Source organism: Bos taurus, chromosome 16 (assembly GCF_002263795.3).
Source record: "Bos taurus isolate L1 Dominette 01449 registration number 42190680 breed Hereford chromosome 16, ARS-UCD2.0, whole genome shotgun sequence".
Lineage (NCBI taxonomy): Eukaryota > Metazoa > Chordata > Mammalia > Artiodactyla > Bovidae > Bos > Bos taurus.
This window is the reverse complement of record NC_037343.1, coordinates 36996534-37015661: the sequence shown is the minus strand read 5'-3', so window position 1 is coordinate 37015661 and position 19128 is coordinate 36996534. Positions and strand designations below refer to the sequence as shown.

Below are 19128 nucleotides of genomic sequence, written 5' to 3'. Positions count from 1 at the left end.
TGTAAAAGAAGTTTTAGTCATTTGCAGTCAGGCGAGAGAAAAAGGGATAAAGAGGCATCCAGATTGGATAGGAAGAATTAAAACTGCCTTTATTCATAGATGATATAACCATATATGTAGAAAATCCCGAGTCTACCACCCACCTACCCCAATACCCAAACACTTTTGTAACTAATATGTTCAGTAAGGTTGCAGAATATGAGACCAATGTACAAGATCAATATACAAAAATCAACTATTTCTTTGTATTACAATGGATCATCTAAAGAGGAAATTAAGAAATAAGTTCCATTTCCCATAGCATCAAAAGAATAAATACTTAGACATTTTTTTTTAACAGCAGCACAGGATGTACACTGAATACTACAAAACATTGCTGAGTAAAATTGTAAGATTTAAGATCTAAATGAGTGGTGACATTCCGTGTTCATGGATTGGAAGAATCTATAATTTTACTGGCAATTTTCTATGAAGTAAATAGATTTAAAAAACAAACCTGAAAGTAAATAGATTCAGTGTAGTCCCTATCAAAATTCTAGCAGACATTTTTGTAGAAATTGACAAGCTGATCCTAAGTTGATATGGAAATGTGAAGAACTCAGAACAGTCAACACAGTTTTAAATGACTAAAACTGGAAGCTTTAGACTTCCTAGTTTCAAACCTTAAAGACACAGTAATCAGGACAGTGTAGTGCTAGTGTAAGGCTAGACACAGATCAGTGGAACGGGATTGAGAATCCAGAAATAAACCTTTTATGGTAAATTGATTTTCAACAAAAATGCCAATGCAATTAAATGAAGAAAGAATTCACACAAATACTCACAAATGGTACTGGGACAATTGGATATCCATATTAAGAAAGATACATTTAGACTCGAAATGAAAAGCAATCAAAGTGAATTATAGACCTAAACGAAGAGCTAAAACTATAAAGCTCTTAGAAGAAAATACAGGGATAAATATATGTGACCTTGGGTTAGGCAAAACCTTCTTAGATATGACAACAAAAGCATAAGTAACCAAAGGTCCCCTCCCCCACCCGCAGTAAAGTTATCTGGAATTGGCAATGTGAAGCAAGAAGTACCTCTATCCCAATGTATCATTCTAGGTCCTACCAGACATAGATATTCTATATTCAATTGGGATAACTGAAAAGTTTACTGAAGAGACTAATTATAGAGGTATGGGTAGAATTAAGGGGAAATGGTTCAGTATAAGGAGGGGCTATTAGCTGCAGGGAGCCAGTAGTACCTATAGGGCTGTCCCCAGGACAAAAGGAGAGAGCTACCAGGGAAGAGCTGTCATGGAAGGATGGAATGACAGGAGCTGTGGCCTTTAGTAGAGGGGAGCAACTGACCAATGCCGTCTGGAAGAGGGAGAAAGTTAGGAGAATAAAAATCTTCATTTTCTTTCTTTGATCTTTAGTCACTGCCTCCCACTGGCCAGACTCTTGTAAAAAGTCCAGAGACAAGAGAGTCATTTGGTAAAGCACATGCTAGTTGGCTGGCTCAACTCAGCACAGGTTAAAAAAGAGCAGAGTGAAGGTCTGGAAGGACACATGGAGACTGGTTAGCACATTCACTTCCAGGCCCAGTGGTGCAGTGGCTGTGGGATAAAGGCATGATAAGATTAGGCCAGCTATACTTGTTATGACCTTAGCAACAGCTCTTTGGATCCAAAAATGTACAGATACCATTTATATTCTAATTTTCTGTGTTATGAAATGATTTCTAGCCCAAGAATGGAATAAATTTTCTAATTGACTATTAGGTGAATAGTGTGTAATTGCTTTCATAGTCTCTTGCCATTATAGTTAGACCTAATATTTCTTTTTTGGTTCAGATCCATTTGCCTTTTTGAGTATTGTGGTTCAGATAATTATTGACAAGAGATCCTTTATGGATAACTCTTATCCTGGAGTCCCTTAATCTTTCATCAAGTATGTTTTTTAAGGTGCCAGTTAGGAAAACCATACTTATTTGAAAAAGTAAGAAAAAATGTCTTTTGGAATTTTTCTGGAAATAGAAATAAACAGACATGCAGACAAATGGGTGTTGGGTTTTGTTTTTAATCTTGAAGGGTGAACTTTTGCCATTTATCAAGATCTTGTCCTGAACACATTTATTTACTCCCTTCAATCTTTATTTTGGTAGCATATGTCTGACTTTTTTTTTAAGGGTCCCAAAACTAGCAAAATCACTCTGGAGTCTCAAAAGCAATAAATGGTGCAGTTTCTATCCTTCAGAAGCTCAGAATTTTGTTATGGAGAGATTATGTGTTGTACAAACCTGCCAGATGACAGCCCAGTGTTCTACTGTGGAAGCATCAATTTGCCTATCAGGAAACAAAGGTTTTGTTAAACTCTGCTACTTTGCAAGTCACAAAACTCTTGCCAAGTCACTTAATTTATATATGTTCCCTTGATCTCTGGAAGTTGGTGAAAATCAAGTTCCAAGTATATAGAAATATCAGTTGGCTAGGATTGATCTGGAAAGACTTTACAATAATTGTGTATTCTTTCAGCCTTGCTTTTCAGAGAGAAGGTTTCCCCTGGTATTTTTTTCTGTTAAAGAAAAGAATGCATTCTACTCCTGAGATATTTTCTCAAATGACTCTTTTAAAAAGGAAAACTAAATCTTGGAAATATGTAGAATCCTCATGTTGAACATTCTCTTTTTCATAAAGGGAGAAGATAATTGGCCTTAAACTGACATTTTTAAAAGATGATTACAGCATTTTTACTTAATTCTTAAAGAATTTTCATGGAATAGGAAAATAACTGAATTTAATAGTTCGCCAAACTTTTCCTCCTAATGTTACTTGCTTGTCTGACTTTATTCATGAGAACTACTAAGCTAGACTTAGCAAATCAGATTCTCTACACGAAGACCCTTTTCACTTGAACTAACCTTCTGTTTGCCTTTCATGGTGGATTTATCAGGAAGTAATAGCCCTCTGAGAACAATCTGGACAGGTTTGAAAGTAGTTTTGGCCACATTAAAGTTAAGGTTAGTATTTGACACAACTCTGTGTAAAAGAATGCTTGATCTTTGAAAGAAGCGCTGGAGGAAAACTGGTAAAGATTTAGTACAAAACAAGGTATTGCCTAAAGTCTAGTCCATGGTAATGGGAAAATAGAAACCTTTTGGTCGTTGACTTTTCATTTCTACTGTACTTACCACCGTGGCATCTAAGTAGAGCCATAGGAATTGCTATGTTTATGTACCTACTAGTCAGGTAATAAATATTTAAGGATCCACTATGTTCTCAGAATGTTCGAGACCAAGTGAAGTTCTTTGGAACCACTTTTCACGAATCCTCACTGAAAGCAGCTGGCTTGATGTGGCAGGTTCTCATGTACTGTTGATTTCTATTTTGAGTCATTCAGGGTGGATGGAGGTACATGGAGACTTAGATTAAACTTTAGAAGCCTGTTGAATGGTAAACTTTACCATCTATATAGTTTACTTCAGGATGCCTTTGAGATCACATAGAAGCAGATATTTGGGTTAAAATAGATGGTGACCAGTTACTGAATCTTAAGTATGCAACTTCTGAAAAATCAGATTTCTGGTTTAAAACTATTGTTCATGTTGAATTCTACAAATCCATTTCAGTTTGATTTAAGCAGGGGAGCACTTTTGTATAAACAAAAGTGTTTTGTTGCCATGTTTTCTGAAATATAGCATTGTAGAATGCAATATACATTTTTCAGCGAAATGTTAGAATTACAAGTCTGACGAGTATGGCCTGATTTTTATTGTTGTTGTGTTGTTTTTTAATATGTGATTTGTTTCAATAGGCAATGAAAATGAAAGAGTTTGGCTTTGGGTATTGGGGACCTAGCAAACAGAGTAGTATGTGTAGGCTGCGTGGTCCTGTTTCCCTCAGACCCCCTTTCTGCCACTCTGGGGAGCGTGGTTAGAAGCATGGGTTCTGGAATCAACCTGCCTGGGTTCACATGTTTCTAAGCCGGGTCCCCTTGAGAGTGTTTTTTAACCTATCCGAATCAGTTTTATTTTCTTTCAAGTACAGATAATAATCCATCTCTCTCCTAACATTGTTCAGGTAAAAGTGTTTACTTAGCACATAACAAGTACCTAATAGAAAGTGCTAGCTTTTGACTATCACTATTATTGTCCTTGGAATATTAACTTAGAATGATTTGTTTATGTATTTGGGTTTTACATCACTGACTTCCTTACTGACCTCCTTAAAATCAGGGATTGTTTCTTAGAAATCACTGAATGTACCACCAGAGTTTGGCACAAGAGAAGCAGTTAATAAATGCTTTTAAAATAAATGAATGTGTAAATAGAGAATTTGAGCATCTGTGGTCTGTTTTTTTCTTTTTTCTTCCTTTTTTTTTTCCCACAATAATAAAACATGTTTATCAGTTTTCACAATCAATAGCCAGACAAAAAATAAAAACTATTGTGACAAAATACACACAACATGAAATTTATCATCTTAACTATTTTTAAGTGTACAATTCAGTGGTATTAAATGCACTTATAATGTTGTGCAACCAACCATCCATCTCCATAATTCTTGTCATCTTGTAACACTGAAACTCTGTAACCTATAAACAATGACTCCTATTTCCCTCTCCCCCAGGCCTTGGCAACTATAGTTTTGACTACTCTTTAAGTACCTCACGTAAATGAAATCATGCAGTATTTATCTTTTCGTGACTGGTTTATTTTATTTAGTATAATGTCCTCAAGTTTCATCCATGTTGTGGCAAGTGTCAGAATTTCCTTCCTTTTTAAAGCCGAATAATATTCCCTTGTATGTATATATCACATTTTTGTTTATTCATTCACCCATTAATGGATGCTGGATTGCTTCCATATTTTAGCTATTGTGAATAATGCTGCTGTGAACATGGGGGTGTGTGTGTGTGTGTGTGAAGATATATATATATCTTCAAGACCCCACTTTTAATTCTTCTGGGCATTTAAGTGGTCTCTTTTTAAAGAAAAAAGAAGATAAAACTTTTGATACTGAATTCTTGTAGGAAACAAAGGTAGACAGGAAAGGGTGTGTGTGTGTATGTATATATATGTACACACATATATATAACATATATGTACACACATGTACACATATAACATGTACACACATATATAAAACATATATATGTATGTGTGTGTGTGTATATATATAAATTGTTTTGATCTCCCATTCCTACTAGAAAAAAATAGACTGTCTCTCCCTCATAAAAGAGTGCTTAGTTGTAATTTATACACCTCTGTGTTAATACATTACATATGTTGTAAAACAGTAATAGAAACCTTCATAGATTAAGATTTTTTAAAAATAGGAAAAGCAGTGTTGAGTTTTTTTTTTTTTTAATTCTATCTAGGATCTTAGAGAATATTTGGCCTAGAATATTATCAAACTTAGATTTAAGTTCTGCTTCTGGCACTTAAATGTGGTTATTTAACTACTCTGTGTCCCAGTTTCCTATTCTGGAAGGTGGGTACAATCATAACAATCTTCTAGAATCACTGTAAGGATAAAATGCAATAATATATATAAATCACTGTGGTGCATAATACATAATAAAGGCTCAGTAAATGTTAGCAGCTACAATAATAATACTGATAATAAATTAGAGTCATGTTATTGCTTTGTTGATGACGATAAAAATGATTTTTTGGAAGATATGTTTCCTTTGGGAATTTTTCATGAAATTGCTAGCTTTTATCTATTCTAATACATTTTTTATGGAGGGGAGGATTTTAAATCATCAGTTCTGTACTTCTGGGCTTTCCTGGTAGCTCAGCTTGTAAAGAATCTGCCTAATCTTGTAGCTCCAAATTATTAATTACTATAACAATTAAAAGTTCTGTCTTCATTTCAAAAATCTATTGGCCTAAATGTAATCTTATTACGTTTACCTTTGAAAAGATCCCTGCATTCTTCCATTCACTTTGGAAACTTTGAAAAAGCTTTGATCCATCTCTGTGTTTTATTCCCGTATCTCTTCCCTTTCTGTCATGAATTTATTACTACTTACTTAAAATTGTCTCATATTCATCACTTCCTCTTCATTCTTAACTGTTACCACTTTTAGGCCTGAATTAAGACATTTGATTCGTCTCCCAATCAGTCTCTCTGATTTAGACTGTTTGTGCTCTTATCCATCCATCTGTACATCCAGTTATTATATTGGAAAACATTTATTGAGCCCCTTCTTTTGCCAGATACTTTTCTAGGTACTGGCAATAAGGCTCCTCCTCAACAGAGCATATCCCTATTCAGATGACTCTTATTTTAATTTTAGCCTTATGATCTTATGTCTCTATTCAGAATGTTCACTATCTCAATGATCCACTACTTTCATTTGGTTTTTAAAATGTAAACGTATCATTTGTTGAACCTTCTGTGTCCTTGTACAAGCTCCATCCTACCAGGCTACCAATAACACCCAAGCTTATTCCCAGCTCAGCTCTCTGTGGCTTTGTCATGATGATCATATAAACTGCTCTTCTTCAAATGCCTGTAGTTTTGGCTTATCACAGCACTTGGCTTATTTCTGAATTATTTGTGTAGTTTTCTAGCTTTTTTTTTTTTCATGTGTACTGGTTTTTATTTGCCCATTTAGGATGATTGCAAAGCACCTGATTATGAGGATTGTTATTTTGACCTCTGTATATCCCCCCTTCTCCCACCTAGAACCTAGGACCGAGTCTAGAAGGGTTCTTATTCTATCAATTCAGTCTGTACAGAGCCTGCTGAAGATCATGTGTGTGAAAGCAACCTACACTGTCAACGTATTTTATCAGCTTTTTGTTTTATTATTAAAAACAGAAAATCTGATGTTGAACTTCTTAATAGTAATCAGACACGAGGAATTAAGTACAGTATCTGGTGGTATGTCTTTTCTTCTCCTCTCCCAATCACTGGTGTTTTTAAAGGCTTGAGTATGTTTACCTCAGCCTCGTAGGTGTTTAGAAATTATTAGTTTGTTTATATAGTGACTAATTAAACACATGTTTATTTGAGTGCAAAAAATATATATATGATTTGGCTGATGTACTTTTAAAAACTTGTAAATATATTAGTGACAAGCAATTAGTAGATATGCAGGGTAAAGTTTATTAAAAGTAGAAGTAAAGTAGTAAGATATAGAAATACAACAATTTTTTTTGTAATCTTAACAGCAACAGATGGGCATATAAAAAAACCTGCCCGGGTTGTGTTGTGCTAGGTATTTTATAAACAGTTTTCAGTAGGAACTGGTTCTTACATGAGTCCAGGATTGAAGTACTGACCAATTATTGACTGAATGCCAACTTGTAAAAGGCCCTAGGATATGTACTTTGGGGATATAAAGATGAATGATACCCTTCCTTTGTCCTCAGGGATTTACATTATAGTAGATAGATAAACTGTCTGTAGACAACTGTAAATGTGCTTCAAAGGGTCAGATAAAATGCAAGGGGATTTCAGAGTATTGAAAAATATCTTTCATTTGGGAGGCTCATGGAGATTTTTGCCAAGCAGGTGGAATTTGAATTGTGTTTTGAAAAGAATATATGTGAGGGTTTTGAAGGAACTGAGAGTGTTCAAAAGCTTAGGAGAAGTACCATAAAAAATAAGATACATGGTGCCTCCCATTGATCCAGGTCTGCAGAGAATTTAAGGGTGTATTTCAGCATTTAGAAACTGAATTAGTTCACCTTTAGAATTTAAAGTGTGATCCTTTTTTGGTCCCAGAAAAACTAAATGGGCCAGTTATTTACTTACAATTTTAGAGTCTGCCTGTGTTTATCTATATTCATTATCCAGAAGGAGCCAGTCACTTCTTCCTGGGATGGGATGATGGGTAAGAACTAGTTTCCTGTTTCTTCCCCAACTCAGATAACAGTTTGTGCTATGCTGTTGATCCATCTTTGTATAGGTGGTTGCAAGGTTCCTTAAAAGGAAAAGGAAATTACAACTCTGTAGTTCATTGGTAACTACAGAGTGTAGCTAACTAGAAGGCTTACCGTTTTCCTGAGTGGGTGGGCTTTTATTTTGGCAAATCTTTGTGAGACAGATCTTATTCTCTCTTTTTAAAAAAAAACAGATTTCACTCAATAAAGGGAGGATTCAATTAAAGATAGTTTAGTTTGTGCCAAAATTAAATGCTTTAAAATTTGGAAGAGTAGAAAAGAAGATGAAGGTAAAAGGACTAGAGTAAGGCAAAAGGGGTAGACAGTTTTGCATTTCTTAGATCTGAAACATTTCCTATATTAAGTGGTTCAGTTCAGTTGCTCAGTTGTGTCCGACTCTTTGCGACCCTGTGGACTGCAGCACATCAGGCCTCCCTGTCCATCACCAACTCCTGGAATATACTCACACTCATGACCATTGAGTCAGTGATGCCATACAACCATCTCATCCTATGTCATCCCCTTCTCCTACTGCCTTCAATCTTTCCTAGCATCAGGGTCTTTTCCAATGAGTCAGCTCTTTGCATCATGTGGCCAAAGTATTGGAGTTTCAGCTTCAACATCAGTCCTTCCAATGAACACTCAAGACTGATCTCCTTTAGGATGGACTGGTTGGATCTCCTTGCAGTCCAAGGGACTCTCAAGAGTCTTCTCCAACACCACAGTTCAAAGGCATCATCAAATTTTCAGCACTCAGCTTTCTTTATAGTCCAACTCCCACATCCATACATGACTACTGGAAAAACCATAGCTTTGACTAGACGGACCTTTGTTGGCAAAGTAATGTCTCTGCTTTTGAATATGCTGTCTAGGTTGGTCGTAGCTTTTCTTTTCTTTTTTTTTTTTTGGTCGTAGCTTTTCTTCCAAGGAGTAAGCGTCTTTTAATTTCATGGCTGTAATTACCATCTGTGGTGATTTTGGAGCCCCCCAAAATAAAGTCTGTCACTGTTTCCATTGTTTCCCCATCTATTTGCCATGAAGTGACGGAGCTAGGTGCCATGATCTTAGTTTTCTGAATGTTGAGTTTTAAGCCAACTTTTTTACTCTCCTCTTTCACTTTTCATCAAGAGGCTCTTTAATTCTTCACTTTCTGCCATAAGGGTGGTGTCATCTGCATATCTGAGGTTATTGATATTTCTCCCGGCAGTCTTGATTTCAGCTTGTGCTTCATCCAGCCTAGTGTTTCTCATTATGTACTCTGCATATAAATTAAATAAGCAGGGTGACAGTATACAACCTTGACATACTCCTTTCCAGATTTGGAACCAGTCTGTTTTTCCATGTCCGGTTCTAAATGTTGCTTCTTGTCCTCATACAGATTTCTCAGGAGGCAGGTCAGGTGGTCTGGTATTCCCATCTCTTTAAGAATTTTCCATAGTTTGTTGTGATCCACACAGTCAAAGGCTTTGGCATAGTCAATAAAGCAGAAATAGATATTTTTCTCGAATTCTCTTTGTCTTTTCAATGATCCAGTAGATGTTGGCAATTTGATCTCTGTTTCCTCTGCCTTTTCTAAATGCAGCTTGAACATCTGGAAGTTCATAGTTCACATACTGTTGAAGCCTGCCTGGTAGAATTTTGAACATTACTTTGCTAGTGTGTAAGATGAGTGCAATTGTGCAGTAGTTTGAACATTCTTTGCCATTGCCTTTCTTTGGGACTGGAATGAAAACTGACCTTTTCCAGTCCTGTGACCACTGCTGAGTTTTCCAAATTTGCTGGCATATTGAATGTAGCACTTTCACAGCATCATCTTTTAGGATTTGAAATAGCTCAACTGGAATTCCATCACTTCCACTAGCTTTGTTCATAGTAATGCTTCCTAAGGCCCACTTGACTTCACATCCAGGATGTCTGGCTGTAGGTGAGTGATCACACCATCGTGATTATCTTGGTTGTGAAGATCTTTTTTGTATAGTTCTTCTGTGTATTCTTGTCACCTCTTAATACCTTCTGCTTCTGTTAGTAATAAAACAAAATACAACAGAGGGTGCTTACTGCTGTCCAGTTAAGAAGAGAACTAGTAGTTTAAAACTTTAGCCAAAATTTCCTAGTTCCCTACAGTTAACTAAAGCATTTTTTAAAATAGTAATGAGAATGTTTTGTTAAACTTGTATTGATTAACAGACCATGGCTGTATTGTGAGATGCCATGGGAAATGAGGGAAGCGCAAAAGTTCACTCTTAATTCTTGCGCAAGTGGGAAAATGTAATGAGAACTATGGTAACAAAACTTGCAGCAATTTGATACATTTAAAAAAAATTGCCAAGGACTTCATTGTTTGCTGGAAGAGATAAAACTTCTAAGTGGCATTGAGTTATGATCCATAAGTTCAAATAATTTGTACAATAAATATTTAAATAATGCACATTTTAAATTTGGTGTTTAGCTTTTAAGGGGATTCCCTGGCAGCTCAGATGCAATTCAGGAGACCCAAGTTGGATACCTGGGTCGGGAAGATCCCCTGGAGAAGGAAGTGGCAACCCACTCCAATATTCTTCCGTGGAAAATCCCATGGACAGAGGAGCCTGGTGGGCTACAGTCCATAGGGTCACAGAGAGTCGGACATGACTGAATGACTTTCTTTCTTTTCTTTAGCTATTAAACTAGTTCTGCAGAAGTGATAATTCTTGTTAGCTAGAATGTAATTATTTAGACCTAGTGAAGTGTCATATGGCACTTTCACTGGACTCTGTTTCAGATAATTTATTTCAGAAACACTGATTCTTTTTTGCTTCATCTTTCTATGAGAACTTTAAGCAGTTTGATTATTTGTGCCACGCAGCCCAGGCCCCATAGCATCATGGGTTGTTCACTTATAACCTTACTGAACCATAGAGTTGTAATTTCCTCCTCATTTTGAGCTACTACTCTGTCTGTGCATGGATGAGTCAGTAGCCAGTGTGAATGTATGATTGTTTCCCCTTTCTAGTCGGTTTTCAGTTCAGCACATTTATTTTAATGACTGATATATTGCTTGGTTTCAGTAAGGAAAACCATTTTTTTGTCTTTTTGAGGGTGGTGAGCCTGAGAGCAAAGGAGAGTATGTGAAGGGAGCATGGGAGGTAATAACAGTGTTTTTCAAAGATTTTTGGCTATATTTGTTAAGTTGTAAAGTCAGCTTCTGCACAACAAAGGAAACTATAAGCAAGGTGAAAAGACAGCCTTCAGAATGGGAGAAAATAATAGCAAATGAAGCAACTGACAAACAACTAATCTCAAAAATATACAAGCAACTCCTACAGCTCAATTCCAGAAAAATAAATGACCCAATCAAAAAATGGGCCAAAGAACTAAATAGACATTTCTCCAAAGAAGACATACAGATGGCTAACAAACACATGAAAAGATGCTCAACATCACTCATTATCAGAGAAATGCAAATCAAAACCACTATGAGGTACCATTTCACACCAGTCAGAATGGCTGCGATCCAAAAGTCTATAAGCAATAAATGCTGGAGAGGATGTGGAGAAAAGGGAACCCTCTTACACTGTTGGTGGGAATGCAAACTAGTACAGCCACTATGGAGAACAGTGTGGAGATTCCTTAAAAAACTGGAAATAGAACTGCCTTATGATCCAGCAATCCCACTGCTGGGCATACACACTGAGGAAACCAGAAGGGAAAGAGACACGTGTACCCCAATGTTCATCGCAGCACTGTTTATAATAGCCAGGACATGGAAGCAACCTAGATGTCCATCAGCAGATGAATGGATAAGAAAGCAGTGGTACATATACACAATGGAGTATTACTCAGCCATTAAAAAGAATACATTTGAATCAGTTCTAATGAGGTGGATGAAACTGGAGCCTATTATACAGAGTGAAGTAAGCCAGAAAGAAAAACACCAATACAGTATACTAATGCATATATATGGAATTTAGAAAGATGATAATAATAACCCTGTATACAGGACAGCAAAAGAGACACTGATGTATAGAACAGTCTTTTGGACTCTGTGGGAGAGGGAGAGGGTGGGATGATTTGGTAGAATGGCATTGAAATACGTATAATATCATATATGGAATGAGCCGCCAGTCCAGGTTCGATGCACGATACTGGATGCTTGGGGCTGCTGCACTGGGATGACCCAGAGGGATGGTATGGGGAGGGAGGAGGGAGGAGGGTTCAGGATGGGGAACACATGTATACCTGTGGCAGATTCATTTCGATTGTAAAGTTTAAAATAAGTAAATAAATAAATAAAGTCAGTTTAGTGGGACTCCATTAATGTGTTAAAAAAAAAAAAGACTGGAGTAAGAAATAGCTTAGTAAGTTGAAAAAGAATGGCTCTTTATATATGTATAACTGAATCACTTTGCTATACACCCAAAACTAACACAGCACTGTTAATCAACCATACTCCAATATAAAATAAAAGTTAAATAAAATGAAAAGAAAAAATATCTTAGTACACAGTGTATAGTAAGGATAAATATTGCTCTGTGACATTTATCAGTAACATATTTACATGTGTTAATATGTGTATATTGGGTCATAGTCTGAAGTTATTACTGTAGTAGTCAAAAATATGAAAGCCACTAGTGTAATGGGATTTTAACGTATGGAAAAAATTATATTGTATAATAATAAGTAATTTTTCCTGTATTACATATACTTTCTATGATTTTTAAAAAATAACTTTAATAACTGTGCTTTTCTCATTTAGACTCTAAAGTCGTTCAACAGTCTTATTTATTCAACTTTGTAAACATTTTCTACTCCTATCCTCTTTGCCCAATATACTATTTTGTTCTTCGATGAGTCTCAATTAGTATTTCTCTCTTAACAATGACCCTTTGCAGTTCTGTAATTGTAAAATACATAAGTAGCGGCCATTTAAAAATCTTATCTTTCACAATTTCAGAAACTAGATGTACAGTATTGTGTTTCAGACATATAGTGGATGCTTGGTACCTAATATCTTTATGTTTCAAAAGATGCATTTCTTTGAATAACTGAAGTTATTTGGGATAGTCTTCAGTTACTGTTTTGGGGTAGAAGACACCAAAGTATTGTTCTTCGAGATGCATTCCTGAATAACTGTTAGTTCTCCACTATCAAATTGTATAACTAGCAAAGTTACCCCTCAAAATAGTGGAGGTGAGATAAAGACATTTCCAGACAAGCATCTTCTGTGTCTCTGAATCCACACCACTACATCCGATCACTGTTGCACTGCAGTATTTTCTCTTCTATTGTGTTTTTCTGTTCCATGAACTGATTTTCATTCCCTTGGAGTCTTGTGTTGACCTCAAGTAACTCCTTCCCCATGATCTCCTATAACACATTTTAAATACAACTGCCAGAAACATTTGAGAGGCCTCAGTAACCTTGACAGAATCCTTCTGTAACTTGGAATGCCTCCTGTTTTTCCTTGGATTGAGGCCAGAGTTTTCATTGTAGTCATCTCCTCTGATTTATTATTGCAGCCCACTTTTGTGTTCAGATGTGCCTTTTAGACAGACTACCTTCCTCACTGCCTCCCATCTCTGCTGCTCTTCTGGCTGATCCAGAACTCCTGATTTTGTTATATGTCTTGATTCAGTGCTTTCAATATCTGAAAATAAGCATCAATTTTTTGGCATCAGACAAACCTTTGAATTCCAGCACTGGCTCTGACTAGCAGTTTGCTCTCTATCAGTTCAGTTCAGTTCAGTTCAGTCGCTCAGTCGTATCCAACTTTTTGCGACCCTGTGAATTGAGGCATGCCAGGGTTCCCTGTCTATCACCAACTCCCAGAGTTCACTCAAACTCACGTCCAACGAGTCGGTGATGCCATCCAGCCATCTCATCCTCTGTCATCCCCTTCTCCTCCTGCCCCCAATCCCTCCCAGCATCAGAGTCTTTTCCAATGAGTCAACTCTTCACATGAGGTGGCCAAAGTATTGGAGTTTCAGCTTTAGCATCAGTCCTTCCAATGAACACCCAGGACTGATCTCCTTTAGAATGGACTGGTTGGATCTCCTTGCAGTCCAAGGGTCTTCTCCAACACCACAGTTCAAAAGCATCAATTCTTTGGCACTCAGCTTTCTTCACAGTCTGACTCTTACATCCATACATGACCACTGGAAAAACCATAGCCTTGACTAGACAGACCTTTGTTGGCAAAGTAATGTCTCTGCTTTTGAATATGCTATCTAGGTTGGTCATAACTTTCCTTCTAAGGAGTAAGTGTCTTTTAATTTCATGGCTGCAGTCACCATCTGCAGTGATTTTGGAGCCCCCCAAAATAAAGTCTGACACTGTTTCCACTGTTTTCCCATCTATTTCCCATGAAGTGATGGGACCAGATGCCAAAAAGAGTCATAAGTACAAGTAATCAAAGGTAAACAGTGGATCCCCCTGATTTATGCAAGATAATGATTGTTGGTACCCTAAAAAAAAACCAATACAATAATGGCACCATCTTCCTTCCTTCCTTTTCTTCTTTGTAAGCATTTTAAGTGTTTAAAGGTGGTGATATTTGTGTTGGTATGTACTGGGCTGATACCTTATTTTTCCAGTATCCCCTTGAGGCCTTATGAGAATAAAGAAAGGGTCCCTGGAAGAATAACATACTTGTTAAGGAGCTCTACCCCAGTGGAGCAATTTAAAATCAGAACTGCTCTTCAGAAACCTTGTAGTTTATTTGTAAAAAGCAGTAAAGATAATTTTGTACTATTTTCATGTATTATTCAGAAATATTCATCTTCACTTAATATACACTTAAATGCATATATACCCATGAACTCATAAACCCAAATGCTTATGTATGGGGGAAGAACATTTCTATCCATATTAATATTTTATTGTTTCTTCTGAATTTATAATTGATGTGGGATCAGATAATGAGTGTGATTTTCTTTTTCAAATGAAAGAAAGCCTGCCTTTGTCCCAGGCTTTGCTATCAGGAGTAAAAAATTATGTGAAAAGTTGCCTTAAGCAGACATTTTATTTCACTGTTGAACTATAAAATGAAGATTTAGATAACTTATTTGAAAATAATTTTCTGTGCTTTATTTTATTTTATTTTTGTGTGCTTTATTTTAGATACCAGAGAAGCCTTGGACTGGCATGCTTTCTTATAAGTACCTATTTCTCTCTTTTAAGTAAAATATAGAACATCTCTTCTTTGCTTTGTGGAATTGGAGGGAGAGTCTTCAGATTTTACTCCTATCTCATAAACATTCATGTAGCTCCTTAGATTTCTTCTTGGTCTTGGTAACTGGGCACATAGTTAATTTTGAATCTTAGAGTAGTTCAATGGTAAGATATGACACCTGCTCCTTTGAACATACAGTTTGCTAGTAAGTATAATGTCTATTATGACTTTATATATTATATTAGCTATAGAATGTGAATGTTTTCTTATGATTTTCTATTATCTCAGTGTTTCCATGCCAAACCAAGGCACATTATTTATGTTTTTATATCTACAAATTGCAGCAGTAATTTTGCGTTTATTCATGTAATTTGTGATTTTTTTCCAGTGGTACCTTTCCTTTGAGAAGTTTGAGTTATAATACTAATGATTAACATGTAAGAGATGACATCATAAAATTTAAGAAGAAAATTGGTACTCGATTTAGTATTGATAAAAACAGAGCCATAATTTTGTCTGAGCTCCTTAAAAGGCAAAAATTTATACTGACTCTGATTTGCTACATGCCCTTTGTAAAAAATTAACTTATTGCAGAAATAGCTATATATGTTCAGTAGCTCTTCTTTTCATAATAAAATTTTAGTCACATTCATAGTTTTCTCTTTGTCACAAACTTCTTCCTTCCCACTGATTTTTTTTCTTCTGCAAAAACCTTTAAAAAACTATTTACTAGGATTTGTTCCTTTGCAGGCTGCAGTGTCACTAATTCAAAGAGCCCCTTCTTGAATATCAGAGAAAGGCCAGTGAAGAAATACTTGTGTGCAGTGTAGCTCACAAGTCACAGGTGTCCCAACAAGCCACCATCACTGCAATAAGACCTAAGTAACAGAAATCCTAGGGCTTTGTATACACTAGTCATCTAATCCACATAACTACTCTCTAAGGAAAGTACTATTACTGTTCCCATGTTGCAGGGAGTGTACCTGAAGCTCAAGAGGTTTATCTTGTCTGTGTCACCAACCCCAGGTCTGTCTGACTCTAGAGCCTGTGTTCTTAGCTATCCTGAAGTGTTTTCCATCTGACCCCAAAAGAAAGCTCTTCAGTTTCCTGGATTTTCTTTTCAAGCAACACAGCTCAGAGCCACGTCATTTGCTGAAGCTACTACCAGCAAGAGTGTTGGAGAAGACTCTTGAGAGTCCCTTGGACTGCAAGAAGGTAAAAGCAGTCAATCCTAAAGGAAATCAACCCTGAATATTCATTGGAAGGACTGATGCTGAAGTTGAAGCTCCAATACTTTGGCCACCTGTTGTGAAGAGCCGACTCATTGAAAAAGATTCTGATTCTGGGAAAGGTTGAAGGCAGGAGGAGAATCGGACGACAGAGGATGAAGTGGTTGGATGGCACCAGCGACTCAATGGACATGGGTTTGAGCAAACTCCAGGAGATGGTGAAGGACAGGGAAGGCTGGCATGCTGCAGTCCATGAGATCGCAAAGAGGTGGATATGACTGAGCAGCTGAATGACGAGCAACAACACTGCACTGAGCAATAATGGTAGTGCCAGGTCCAGTCAGTATTTGTTGATTGACTGCTATAGTGTCATCAGAAATGGAATGTTTTTTTTTAAATTGAAGTATAATAGATTTATAATAACAATACTGTGTTAGTTTCAGGTGTACAGCCAAGAATGCATACATACATATATTTTCAGATTTATTCCCTGTGCTACATAGGAAATCCTTGTTGTTTATCTGTTTTATATATAGTAATGTATATCTGTTAATTTCCTACTTCTCATTTATCCCTTGCCCACCTCCCTATTTGGTAATCATTTGTTTTCTTTGTATGTTTCTGTTTTGCAAATAGATACATTTGTATTATTTTTTAGATTCCACAGATTAGTGATATCATAGTATTTGCCTTTGTTTAACTTACTTCACTTAGTATAATAGGTCCATCCACGTTGTTACCAATGGCAATATTTCTGGAATGGTTTTTTCTGACCAGTAATATTGAAGTGTGGGATTCCCTCGTGGCTCAGTCAGTAAAGAATCTGCCTGCAATGCAGGAGACCTGGGTTTGATTCCTGGGTGGGAAAGATCCCCTGGAGAAAGAAATGGCAACCCACTCTGCTATTCCTGCCTGGCGAATCCCATGGACAGAAGAGCCTGGTGGGCTACAGTCCATGGGGTGCAAGAATCAGACACAAGTTAGTGACTAAGCCACCACCAACCACCAATATTGAAGTGTATGAGGCAAAAGTACAATTATATTTTTGGCACAAGCTTAATAAACTTACTCTTGAACTAAGGGATTTTTAAAAGCACATCAGATCAGATCAGTGGCTCAGTTGTGTCCGACTCTTTGTGACCCCGTGAATTGCAGCACGCCAGGCCTCCCTGTCCATCACCAACTCCCAGAGTTCACTCAGACTCACGTCCATCGAGTCAGTGATGCCATCCAGCCATCTCATCCTCTGTTGTCCCCTTCTCCTCTTGCTCCCAATCCCTCCCAGCATCAGAGTCTTTTCCAATGAGTCAACTCTTCACATGAGATAGCCAAAGTACTGGAGTTTCAGCTTTAGCATCCTTCCTTCCAAAGAAATCCCAGGGCTGATCTCCTTTAGAATGGACTGGTTGGATCTCCTTGCAGTCCAAGAGACTCTCAAGAGTCTTCTCCAACACCACATTTCAAAAGCATCAATTCTTCGGCGCTCAGCCTTCTTCACAGTCCAACTCTCACATCCATACATGACCACGGGAAAAACCATAGCCCTTGACTAGACGAACCTTTGTTGGCAAAGTAATGTCTCTGCTTTTGAATAGGCTGTCTAGGTTGGTCATAACTTTCCTTCCAAGGAGTAAGCGCCTTTTAATTTCATGGCTGCAGTCACCATCTGTAGTGATTTTGGAGCCCAGAAAAATAAAGTCTGACACTGTTTCCACTGTTTCCCCATCTATTTCCTATGAAGTGATGGGACCGGATGCCATGATCTTTGTTTTCTGAATGTTGAGCTTTAAGCCAACTTTTTCACTCTCCACTTTCACTTTCATCAAGAGGCTTTTTAGTTCCTCTTCCCTTTCTGCCATAAGGGTGCTGTCATCTGCATATCTGAGGTTATTGATATTTTTCCTGGCAATCTTGATTCCAGCTTGTGTTTCTTCCAGTCCAGCGTTTCTCATGATGTACTCTGCATATAAATTAAATAAACAGGGTGACAATATACAGCCTTGACGAACTCCTTTTCCTATTTGGAACCAGTCTGTTGTTCCATGTCCAGTTCTGTTGCTTCCTGACCTGCATACAGGTTTCTCAAGAGGCAGATCAGGTGGTCTGGTATTCCCACCTCTTTCAGAATTTCCCACAGTTTATTGTGATCCACACAGTCAAAGGCTTTGGCATAGTCAATAAAGCAGAAATAGATGTTTTTCTGGAACTCTCTTGCTTTTGTCATGATCAAGCGGATGTTGGCAATTTGATCTCTGGTTCCTCTGCCTTTTCTAAAACCAGCTTGAACATCAGGAAGTTCACGGTTCACATATTGCTGAAGCCTGGCTTCACACTAGCGTGTGAGATGAGTGCAATTGTGTGGTAGTTTGAGCATTCTTTGGCATTGCCTTTCTTTGGGATTGGAATGAAAACTGACCTTTTCCAGTCCTGTGGCCACTGCTGAGTTTTCCAAATTTGCTGGCATAGTGAGTGCAGCACTTTCACAGCATCATCTTTCAGGATTTGGAGTAGCTCAACTGGAATTCCATCACCTCCACTAGCTTTGTTCGTAGTGATGCTTTCTAAGGCCCACTTGACTTCACATTCCAGGATGTCTGGCTCTAGGTGAGTGATCACACCATCATGATTATCTGGGTCATGAAGATCTTTTTTGTACAGTTCTTCTGTGTATTCTTGCCATCTCTTCCTAAAAGCACATATGCATGGAAAACATTGTTAGTTTCACATGATCCATTTAGGGCTGAGCCTTCCTTCAAGCAGTGACAGAGAGGTGTGGTATAATTTGATTTTCCAAAGGCTTGTAATTGTTTAGTCACTAAGTCCTGTCCAACTCTTTGCGACCCCGTGGCCTGTAGCTTGCCA

The 19128-nt window shown here is 37.3% G+C and overlaps 1 protein-coding gene across 8 annotated transcripts in view; it reads left to right on the top strand.

Annotated features, from left to right (window-relative positions):
* Window positions 1-19128, top strand: part of NME7 (NME/NM23 family member 7) — a 245919-nt gene that overhangs the window by 14261 nt on the left and 212530 nt on the right. Inside the window, exon 2 of one of the 8 annotated variants that reach the window (XM_059875438.1) lies at window positions 14986-15023. The gene's annotated coding sequence lies outside the window, so the exon portion shown is untranslated. 8 annotated transcript variants of the gene reach the window in all.